Source organism: Thermobia domestica, chromosome 3, assembly GCF_964235325.1.
Source record: "Thermobia domestica chromosome 3, izTheDome1.hap1.1, whole genome shotgun sequence".
In the NCBI taxonomy this organism is placed as follows: domain Eukaryota; kingdom Metazoa; phylum Arthropoda; class Insecta; order Zygentoma; family Lepismatidae; genus Thermobia; species Thermobia domestica.
Window position 1 is genome coordinate 181,567,032 of NC_137456.1, and position 12,283 is coordinate 181,579,314.

The following is a 12,283-nucleotide window of genomic DNA, read 5'->3' on the forward strand; positions in this document are numbered from 1 at the left end:
GGTTGCACTGTACAGATTCAGTCTTTATTAAAACACAAAAAAACTTTCTGCTCTCTAGTCTACATCTTTGCTGCTTGCTCTTTCTAACGGCAGACAGAAGAAACAATGCATGTACACTCGTGTCCAAAATTATTGTCGCATATCTATAACTGTCTTCCTGTACGAATATAATTTTATAATGATTTTGCAGGGTACTTTTAATACTGATACTATGTGTATAATTCGAAAATGTATATTTGTAGTACAATTCATAGCAAAAGAATTATAAATACGAAAATTAGGAGTAAAACAAAATGTTGCTAAAAGGACAAGAAAGTTTTATTTTCGTCTTATTGTTCTTATTTACTGCTCTTTTGAGGTTAAATTTGCCATATACATGTCTTTGCCGACTATACACGTACTAACATTATAAGAAATACCAGGCGAATTCGTTATCAAATTATATTCCTAGAACAATATATTTATAGACATTCGACAATAATTTTGGACATGAGTGTACATGCGTGCGTACAAAACTGTCTTGAGTTGCTCTTTCATTTCATATAATATTTATAATTGTAAGTTAATTATAATAGATACTACAAAGTTTCAAAACCCTAATATTAATTTTGAAACACCCTGCATTACTTCAAATTGTGTCATCCTATATTCATGTGTTTTATATACATGTCATCAGGGCCGGTCTTAGTCAATTTGTCGCCCCATACAATGGCATAATTTGCCGCCTCTCCCTTTCTCCAGAAAGAACAAATCTTAAAAGTCATGATTTTAAGTATGCTACTCCAGCATGAACAACAAAGGTGAGGGTAAGAGCAGTTGCACTCAGAAAGGCTTAAATACTTACTAATAATACAATCCCGTTTTGTCTTTTTTTAAAAATATTAATCTATTATGTTAGTGAAAGATAAAGCAAACACATCTGCAGAGGAAAGATGGTAATCCTTTTTATAGAATTCACTATCGAGCTTCAATCTCAATGTATCAGTTTGCAATTCCAGTGCAACTAGCTCTTTTATCTTTATTTCTTGATTTCTCTTCTATATCTGTTAACTTTTTTTTTTTTTTAAAAAAAACTTGTTTCTATCTTCAATGATAAGGAACTTGTTTCTGACAAAAACAAGACTAGTTGTCATACCAAAACTGTGACAACTTACTAAATGGAACAGATATTCACTACTATTCGAGAACTGAATTCTTGCATTTGGCAACAATCAAGCAATTTGTGCTCGGATTTATTCGACCATTTGCTTTAGCATTGTTCATGTGGCTTTAAACTAATGCAACCTAAACATAATTTATGAATGTAGTATTCAAATAGAAAGTCAGCTTAGTAAATGTAACTGCCATCATCATGAAGTCTGTTTCCAACAAGAAATATTTAATTTAAATAATATACTTATGGCAGATTTTGCCGGACCATCCAAACTTGCCCCTCCACGCAAATGCATGTGTTGCATATATGGTAGAGCCGGCTCTGCATATCATATATATTTAGTCGACAAATTATTTATATATGACATTTAGAAAAATACTATTAGGCAAATTAGTATTAGTTTTTACCTTTAGACAAGTTATTTGAATTTTATACAGTTCGTGACATTATTTTCGTACTTATTAAAGGCTTGCTTTCACGAAAACACAAAATTTCATTTCTACTTTTATCTCTTAGTTGATATTGATGAAAACTGCTGAAACCCGAATTGTTAATAGGTATGGTATTCATGTAAATTGTAAAATATTTTAGCGTATCAGTATCTAGCGCTTAATTTATGTTGCATTTTACGGTGATTATACCTTCATAAAAATATTTAATACTTAAATAGACGTAAGATGCATTAGAAATGACTATTGAAAAAAAAAAACGAAATTTAGAAAAAAACGAGAGGCAATGTTTTTTTTCTAAAAAAAAACGTACATTTCTGAAAAAATACGAACGGTTTTTTTCCTATTTTCAACACTAGTTGAATCTATAGTTTTTGGGGTTGCTGAGATGAGCAGTGACGCTTCTAATGCCGTTTAAACCCACATTAAGCGCCGTGACCTGGGGACAGAGGAGAGGGGTATATATATGAAATAGTATATATCTATCTATCTATCTATCTATCTATCTATCTATATATATATATATATATATATATATATATATATATATATATATATATATATATGTGTGTGTGTGTGTGTGTGTGTGTGTGTGTTTGTCTGTGTGTGTGACCGATATTATAGTCGAATACATCGTTTTTGGGGTTGCTTTGATGAACAGTAACGCTTCCGATGCCGTTTACATCCAAATTCATCTCCGCAACTTGGAGGCGGAGAGATATATAAAAATGATCGAAAATGACCGATATTAGTGTCGAATCCATAGTTTTTAGAGTCGGTGAAATGAACAGTAACACTTCCGATGCACTTTAAATCCAAATTCACCACCGCAACTTGTGGGGGGAGAAGATGTGGGTATATAAAAATGGTCGAAAATTGTCGATATCAGTGTCGAATCCATACTTTTCTGGGTGGCTGAGATGAACAGTGACACTTCCGATGCCGTTGAAATCCAAATTCAGCCCCCATTCTTACTTCTAAAGGGAGAGGATGACATGTAATAGTAAGTGAAAATGACTGATACTAGTGTCAAACTCATAGTATTGGGGTCCCTAAGTTCACTGGTGACAGTTTTGATGCTCCTTATACCGAAAATGAAACTATTCTCCCCGTATGAAGAACGTGTATTCTGCTAGTCTTTAAGAATAACGAACGGAAGTTTCACATGTTAAATTCTTTAATATATTTGTCGCTGCTCAAATTTATGCACTTATGCGGTGTATGTGTGTATATGTAAAGAAAATCCTTTCTCTTTTTGAGTTCTTCGAAAAGTATACAAATAATAAAGAGGTATTTTTTTTTATCAGAAAACTAAAAAGTAAAATTAAATGATGTTGCTTTAACTATTTTTCCTGCTAGTGAAATACGTTGTATGTATAGATGCTGCAGACACGTTACAGCAAATAAGATTAGCATCAGGCGAATAAATAGTTTTTAAATTACATTATCCGGGTTTTGCCAATATTTCCGAACAAAAGATTTTTTTCAAATGGGTTCAAAATTTACAAAAATTTACACAGCACAAGGAAGATACGTGTATCCATAAAATAGATATTTGATTTTAACATACTGGTATTAACTAAAATGATTTTGGCCCTGTTATTTTAACACTTCCCTGCCATGAAACGGATACATTATAAGATTACTTAAGATAATTTAAATGCGTCTATATTATTTAATCTAACTTCGATTATATTTCAGAATTTTTGGTAGCCATAACTCCATTCTATCACGGTGCTAACTTTAAAGGAATGGTGTAAATATATTTATTGCCATTAAACTTCCCTATTCTAATACAAGAAACATAACTACTCAATGATCTTAACTGTAAAGCAGTAAATATAAAATAGTGTAGTTTTCATTTTAAAAGCATAATGTGTGAAACATTCGAATATTTCAATTTTTCCCAATCTTTTCGTTTTTTTCAGGTTCGGGAAAAACGGTAAAAAACTGTTTTTTTACCCAAAATTTCCTTTTTGTTTTTTCTAGACCTTTGCAACACTAGTCGCATATATTGTGAACATTCATCAGACAAGAAGATATGATTCATCACTGAAACTCCTATTCTCCAATCATCAGCAGTCCAATGTTCTTTGCCACGTGCCCATTCGAGGCGCTTCTTTGTAATGATTGGAGTAATTTTTGCTTTCTTTCTTGGCCTGAGTGCTTTTATTCCCTTAACACAAAGAACCCTTCGAACATTTTCAGGTGAAATGTCTACACCATACTCAGCCATTTTAATGTTTAAGTCTCTAGAAGTTGCGTTTCTGTTTCTCAGAGCCAACCTTTTTTAGTTTTCTGATACCTCTTAGCAATAGCTTTGGATCTCACCCACTGTTCCAAAGCCTATTTTGCTTTGGAACAAAATATATATTATTTTAAACTCTGTTAAACTAACTTTTGTGACACACAGAGTTTGACCCTGGTTTAGCAGATACGCAGTAGTAACCAACAGATTCCCTTTTGTTGTATGTATACCTTATGTAAATAAACAATCATCATCATTATATATTTTCTCTCTTATTCCATTTTGCAGTTGTTAAATAAGATTAACAAAAGTTTGTAAGAACTAATAGCGTTATATTAACAAAGGTTCACCAAGTAGTTTATAAAATAATTTCGTCCTTATTTGTAATGGAATTGCAGGGGCTTATAGCCCATTCTTGTTAGGAAGAAGAAGCATATACAGTTTATTGTATTGCAGATAGCATACCCTACAGGGAAATTAAATTATAGGTTACACTCTATCACTGTACTACCACACCAAACTAGTAATATTCCAAGACAAGAACCATTGTCTTGTTCTACAAATAACACTAGACTAGCAAGTGATAACACAATACGTGTACAGAAACCAATACATAGTCATTCAGGGAGTAGCCAGCAAGTTATTTTAGAGGGCCTTGATTTTTACAAACTAAAAACAAATCCAAAGTTTCTTTCAAGATTATGAAAGAATTAATAACGCATAGATACATACGTATTTCAGAAGTGCATATTATTATTATTATTATTATTATTATTATTAGTAGTAGTAGTAGTAGTAGTAGTATTAGTATAGTAATAGTAGTAGTAATGGTAGTAGTAGTAGTAGTAGAAGTAGTAGTAGTATATTTCATATATGCTACATTTTTGAGACTTGAGTGTTGAGAGTACGTGAAGTTAAAATCAAAGGTTATGTTACGGACGGCAAATGATGGCTTAACACCAAAAACAACATTCCTGGCCGGGACCGGGGGTTAGTCTGTTTTATGTTTACTAAACGTGTTTAATAATTACAGCAAATGAAGGATGTTTATAATAGAATGTGAAAGAATACAGTTTTAAAAGAATTAAACTACGTCAACATGTTAAAATAATTAAAAGAACCTAATTAATTAGCCACTTTGTACTCTCGTTTGCTTAACTGGATGAACCGAGGCCTAAAGGAAAAGAGTTTTCTGCCCAAATCTTATAAGCAGTGGGATATTTTAATATTATAGAAATTGACCCTCCTTCCCCTTAGAAGTGTAATTTTCAAGATGCTGAAACATATAGTATTTTATTACTTTTAGTTAAAAGTTCAAATACTGAGTTTCACGCATCTAGCTTAAACAAATCCTTCCTTAATTTATTTACATATTTTCTGAGTAAGTAATGGGGAATATGAACATAAAAAAAGTGTTCCCTTTGCACTTTCCTTTTTATGTGTTCAATTTTCAGTTTTTTTAACAGGAAAGTTTATGTGCCAAGTTTCATTTTACTAGCTTCAGAAACTTGCGAGATACACTACCCTTTAAAAAAATCTTGCCCCACCCTTTTTACGATACTTATTTCCAAAAATTCTTTCTTATGTACTGCTTTCATAAGAAAATTATATTTTATAATTAAAATTTAACGACTCTACTTGTAGTAGTATGCCCAAAATATTACTCATCTTTACTCTTTTATATAAGAGTACAGAAGATAAATACAGTCAAACAAATGGATTTTCATGAACAGTTTCCGATTTCTTATAACTACCTGATTCGTACATTTCCCACAAGCTGTGATTTTAAATTTACGCTCTGTCAAGGTCCAGGTTTCAAAAAGGAAGTAACTGGAAATATAATAATATTATGTATTTGTGTACATGTGTAATATGTATAAATTTATTATCTTATTGAAGCTTTCGTAATCTGGAAATAAACTTTTGATTTGCTTTTAATATATAAAAATCATGCTCCCCTAGAAAAATTTGCAGGCTACACCCCTAAATGACTATGTAGTAATTTCTGCAAAAATGGCACAGGACCTAAAATTTAGGTCTAGTGCCTATATTTTTAGGACTTGTGCCGTTTAAGACTTATGAATGTCACCCACTGTATTGCATAATAAATGTTCTTTGCTCAATTTTAAATTTACTGCGTTCTTTATGTATACAGTTGGTATTTAATGTTCACTCGTGAAATGTCTAGTGAGCTTTTGTCCTAATTAAGTAAACTTCGGTGGATTTTTGTCCTACTCTTAATAAAATACGCTCCACACATTATATATTGCAATTCTGAATGTTTGCTTGGTTTCAGAAGTCTGGTAAAATATGCTTTTTAAACATTTTTTTATTATTTATTTATTTATTTTTGTTTTTAGGAATTTGTCTTGGGATTCTCGTATCTCTATTCAAAAGAAACGAATTTCTTAACTAATTATGTAATTAATTCTTAGAATGAAATAGGTTGTATTATGTAATTCGTGTATAAGTGCAGAACAGATAGTGATAATAATAATCTTAGTAGTACAAATATAGCTGTTACTGTTGGAATTAGATACGTTCGTAACATTATTGCCAACTAGTTGCTGCATCGTCCCAATTTCGTGTGGTGATGGCGAATTTCAGAACTAAAGCAAGTGAATGAAAAATGCACAAGTCCTAAATGGCAGAAGTCCTAAAAGGCAGAAGTCCTAAAAAGTACAAGTCCTAAAAATCATATCGCGGCAGAAGTCCTAAACGGCAGAAGTCCTAAAAGGCAGAAGTCCTAAACGGCAGAAGTCCTAAAAATCATACCGAGGCAGAAGTCCTAAACTGCAGAAGTCCTAAAATTTAGGTCTAGTGCTCATATTTTTAGGACTTCTGCCTTTTAGGACTTCTGCACTTTAGGACTTCTGGATGTCACCCGCGCGGTTTGCACGTTGAAATGTAGCGTATACCTGGATTTGTTTAAGCACTTCTTTCTACTGTGTTTGTCTGTAGCTGCAGTAAGATAAGCCTTTATAAATAGATGGCCAACACATTTGGGAATCACGCAGAAAACATCACCGAAGATTCTACACTTGTGTTAATTTAACACACATGCTGTGTATCATTTCAACTACCGGCATTTGACACACAAATCCAAATGGAGAGTGAGTTGTTCTAACCACCTGTTTGTGTTATATTTTAACACAATTGTGTTAACACATAGGCATATCGTTGAAATAAGAACGATTTTTTAGTGATACTATTACTTTTAATTGCATTTTTCTTTCATAAATTTATTCACTTTTGGGAGCCATCTTGATTTTTGAAGGAATTCTGGTGTCAGAATTAGAATTCAGGTAACAGCAATAAGAATCTTGGTCCTCGATGCCTCACTCTCGAATATGTACTCTTTATTTCTGGTCGAATTTGGTCATCGTCTTGGATTTTCTTTTGTTTTGAGTCACTTCTCATCGATTGTTCAGTACTTGTAAAAGCGCTTGAAAACGTACAGCTTTTCTGTTAACCAAAGATTTAAAAATTAAATACTTTTAGAATAGTCTCTCCCGTGCTTCAATATTTAACTATAGAAGAACAGAGAAGATTGTTATAACACGACACGAAACAAACGCTTGATTATGAAACAGATGTCATTTTAACCTGAACGACAGCCATAAAAAATAATAGGTTTTCCATTATGGCACGTTAATATACCATATTTCTCTAAGAAAGTGACAAATTTAATTAAATATCAAACAGATGGGATAAGCATTTTAAATAGTAACTAGCATGTAATTAAGATTCTTGCTTTCAAATGAAGTCAAACATAACGCACTTCGCGCCTAACAGCATGAATTATTCGTTGTTCCTCACAGGCCAATTAGAACGCTTTTGACATTGAAAGATGAAAATTAACTAGAAGATTGTAGTGCTACTAAACTAAGACGTTCTTCGATTTTCATTCTTAAATAGCATCCTGTATGTGAGAGGCTATAATCGTATATCATTTTAAAATTTCATAATGAATTTCTGTAACAGAAGTTTGATAAACTAAAAGCATTGGAATCTAACTTACTGGTATACTTTACATTGCTAGCCACTTAGATAATACTCAACTTTCTCTTCATTTTAAATTAACAAAAGAATATTGTCTTTCACAATCTTAATAAATTTTTGAACTGATTGCCTGTGTTCAAGTATTTTCTTGAATACATAATGCAGTACAAAATATAATCAAGAGTATTACCTTCAAATCGGTATTATTGAATTTGTTTTTATTGTCTGAATGAAAACAGAGGGGATTGTACACTTGTCTATTTTGCATATACTCTTCCAAAGATTTTTCTAGTTTCAAGTCAGGATCAATATTTCTCTTGAGAGTAGGAACTAATTAGTTAATTCCTGAGAAATATAGGTTTACTGACGGAAGGACAGACGGCACGATCTTAGATAGTATAATCCGTTTCGGTGTCACCCCCTATTCACGCCAGTAATTGATTAAACATTAACTTTATTACTTTCATTTACTTTCCTGGATATATGCAGTAGCGATTTTATTACTATATATTCGGGAGACAGAACACGTGGTTATTAGGTTTCGTTCAACCAGAGAGATTAAAAGCAACCGGTGGTTCTAAATCATCAAGTCCACTCTCCTGATCATTGCTAGACTGCCGGAAGCTTCCCCCGTACATCCCCCCCTCTACTGAAGTTAAAAGTGAGATTTTCTAATAAAACGTCATATCTCTGAAACTAATCAAGATATTAATGAATTTCTATTTCCGGTTTTATCTGTAAGGTGCTTTACAATTTCGTTTATTCATACTTTGAACAAACCCAACGGTTTCTCGGAAAATTTAACATAAACATTAAAAGGTGCCATATTTTGTCCTTAATATTTTCTGTTTTGCTCTGTATCTCCCCAATGAGTTGAGATATGAAGAAGAACATCTCTGATTGAGTTTGTAAAGCATTAAATTCTTTCCAACGGTACGAATATTTTTAGGTTTACTACCAGAAGTAGTCGTACATCGAGTTCGGGCAAGTGCGCTTTGATTCGAATGCTGGTGCTCCGCATGGCACCACTGAATTTCAGCTCACGTCAGTCAATAAAGGTTTTCTTTCCGAGATAAAATCTGATTCCCCCCCCCCAATATTTGAAGAACAGTTCTCATCCCTCTTCCTTGAGTTCTCCCGCACTGCCATGATCATTTCTAGATCTCCGGTCACTTAATACGACCATGAGTTAAGAATCATAAAATTTTGAGATAAGTAGAGATGTCTTTTATAGTGTTAAGATCCATTTACATTTGATATTCGGGATGATTCCGATTTTTCAATTCTATTTGTGTGCGATATTTCCACTCGTCGTTGAAACTAATTTCTTATTTGTTTAACAAAAATGTTTGTCACCATAATGAAAAAGCAGAAAATATAAATGTAAGAACATATGTAAAGATGTATTAAGTGAGGGTAAACACCATTTACAGATCACATACAGAGTGATTAATAACATCGTTGTACACCTGAATAGTATTTCCACAATCAAGAATGGGCCTGTATTATCTCAATGGTCACTTTACAAAATGTTTTTACAAAAACCTCAATAGCTATATTTGTATGTAATTTATGAGAATAGTATAACACTTGTTACCATTACAGCTACAGATTATAATGTACTGTACTGAAGACCGCACACACTTGCAATTGTTTGTGTCTCACATATGTTTACATCTGCTAGACATTAACTCTGGGCAACTTTTAGGCATAGATTCCTGAGTGGTCCATTTGGACACCAATTTCCATTCGTAGTTTGCCAACCAAAATGTTCGGGCTGAAAAAAGTCAATATTCGATTCGCTATCGTGGTGCCAAATGTATGTATGAAGATATGTTCGCTTGATGTGGATCATTAGAGCATTCTTCATTGGTGGAAGTTTATCTGGGGTTTTGTGACTCGCCATATCAGCACAGACAGCATTGATCGAGAATTTTTGTGAGTCGGTGTAGAGATTCATCACAAATTCTTCTGCACGTGGTATCGTCTCATCATCCACATTACGAAATTCTAAGTTACATAGCAAGCATGATTTTTTTTTCAAATTTTCATTCCATGCTTTCTTTTTTCCATCTCCTACGATCTGACTGGTGAATTTCATGAAATGCTAGCAAGGAATGGCATATTTCACGTTGAACTCATTCACAATTGTGAGGATAGGAATAAATTGTAATTTTATTACTGTTCTGGTATAAATCCAGATTTCTTCTGCCTATTTTTTAAAAAAATGTCTACGGAGAACAAAACAATTCTTTGCAGCCTTATAACTGCAGCTGGAAGCCTGGTGTGCATGAAGTATTATTCTTGTATCAGCCTACTTATGATTAGATTCCAGAAATGGTAGGTCTACTGCTTGTGATGACTCCACGTGAAGTAAGTTTGTAAATCCACCTGATGTGATAACTAATTGTTCGTATTTCAATATTTGCCTACAGAACTTAATCAGCTCGAAAGAAATCAATGTTGTGAAGTCAGATTTGTTTTCAAGCAAATCAATAAAATATTTCCATTGCTGAGGAAATGGACAATCTCGACCTTCAATACTTCTCCGAATCACTCAGGAAGTACTTATTGTTCGCCTATATCTTGTCTTTCCTCCAAAAGAAAATGGACTGTAATGGTCAAATAAATCATCTTTTCCTGATCACGCTTTGTTTAGAAAGTTCAGCACACATTTTAAAAATATCCGCCAAATCACCACCAGTCAGTTCGAAGAAACTGGAAAAAAAGAAAGCATGGAATGAAAATTTGAAAAAAATCATACGAGAGGTTAAGGTAGTCAGCGAGAGAAATGAGGTCATAGGAAGGTGGAAAAAATGAAGACTTATATGAGAGTAGGGATAGATCGTACAGGCCTAAATGTTGAAGTAGAAAATCAAGTAGGCAAGGCTGATAAAGGATTTAGTATTTTTAGGGGTGAGTTTGAAAAGGCTATACTGAGATTAGGAATAGAAAGGCAGCCGGAATAGATAACATACCAATCGAATTCATTAAAAATATGGGAGACAAGGGAAAGGAAGAATTGTTCCGACTATGCAATGAAATATACGAAACAGGAGAATAGCCAAAAGACTTTCTGAAAACGATCATGATACCGATGGCTAAGAAATCGAACCCAAAGAGATGTGAGGATTATAGAACTATTAGTCTCATATCTCATGCAGCTAAAATTCTGCTCCGAATACTGAACAGAAAATTATATGAAAGAACAAATAAAGAAGTTGAGGAGGAGCAGTTCGGGTTCAGAAGAGGCAAGGGCACAAGAGATGCAATTGCATTATTAAAGGCGATCGGTGAAAGATTTATAGAAAAAGGTCAAGAGGTGTATGTTATATTTATTGATCTAGAAAAGGCTTTTGACCGCGTGAATTGGAAATTGTTGTTGGGAGTTCTAACGAAGATAGGGTTGGAATGGAAAGATAGAAGGCTCATAAGAAACTTATACATGAACCAACAAGTAAGTGTTAGGATAGGGAAAGAACGGACGGAAGAGAGAGCAATTGGAAAGGGAGTTCGACAAGGATGCCCCTCTCGCCAACACTATTTAATGTCTATCTAGAAGAGATAGTGAAAAAGAGTTTACATGATGATGATGGCATTTCGGTAGGAGGTAGAATGATTAGATGCGTAAGATTTGCAGACGATATGGCGCTTGTTGCAGAATCTGAAAAGAAAATCAATAAAATGTTAGAAAAAATTAGAAAGGGTTTTGAAGAATATGGGATGAAAATAAATGTTAGAAAGACAAAAGCCACGGTGATTGGAACGAAGGGGTCGGTGTCAAATATAAAAGTAGGAGGGGAGAAAATAGAACAAGTGAATAGTTTTCGATATCTGGGTAGAATTCTTAGTAATAACATGAAGTGCGAACGTGAAATAAAAGCAAGGATAGGTATGGCGAAAGAAGCCTTTAGGAGGAAGAAAAGTCTGTTTTGTGGGACCTTGAATAAAGAGTTGAGAAAAAGACTCATAAAATGCTTCGTGTGGAGTGTTGTACTGTATGGGGCGGAAACGTGGACATTACGTAAAGGTGATGAAAATCGACTGGAAGCCTTCGAAATGTGGGTGTGGAGAAGAATGGAAAGAATTAGTTGGGTCGAGCGGAAAACGAATGAGAGAGTGTTTAATAATGGTGGGTGAGAAAAGAACACTTTTAGATATTATTAGGAAGAGGAAAAGAATCTGGTTGGGACATTGCCTAAGAAGAAATTGTATCATGAGGGACGTCCTAGAGGGTACGGTGGCGGGAAAGAGAGGGAGGGGGCGAAGGAGACTACAATTAATGGATGATATAAAAACAGAAAGATCATATGCGAAGACGAAGAAATTAGCGGAGGACCGTGGAGCATGGAAGCTTCTCAGCTGCGGCAGGTGACCTGCCAATAAAGGCAGAATACCTATGATGATGATGATGATGTTAAATAACTTAGG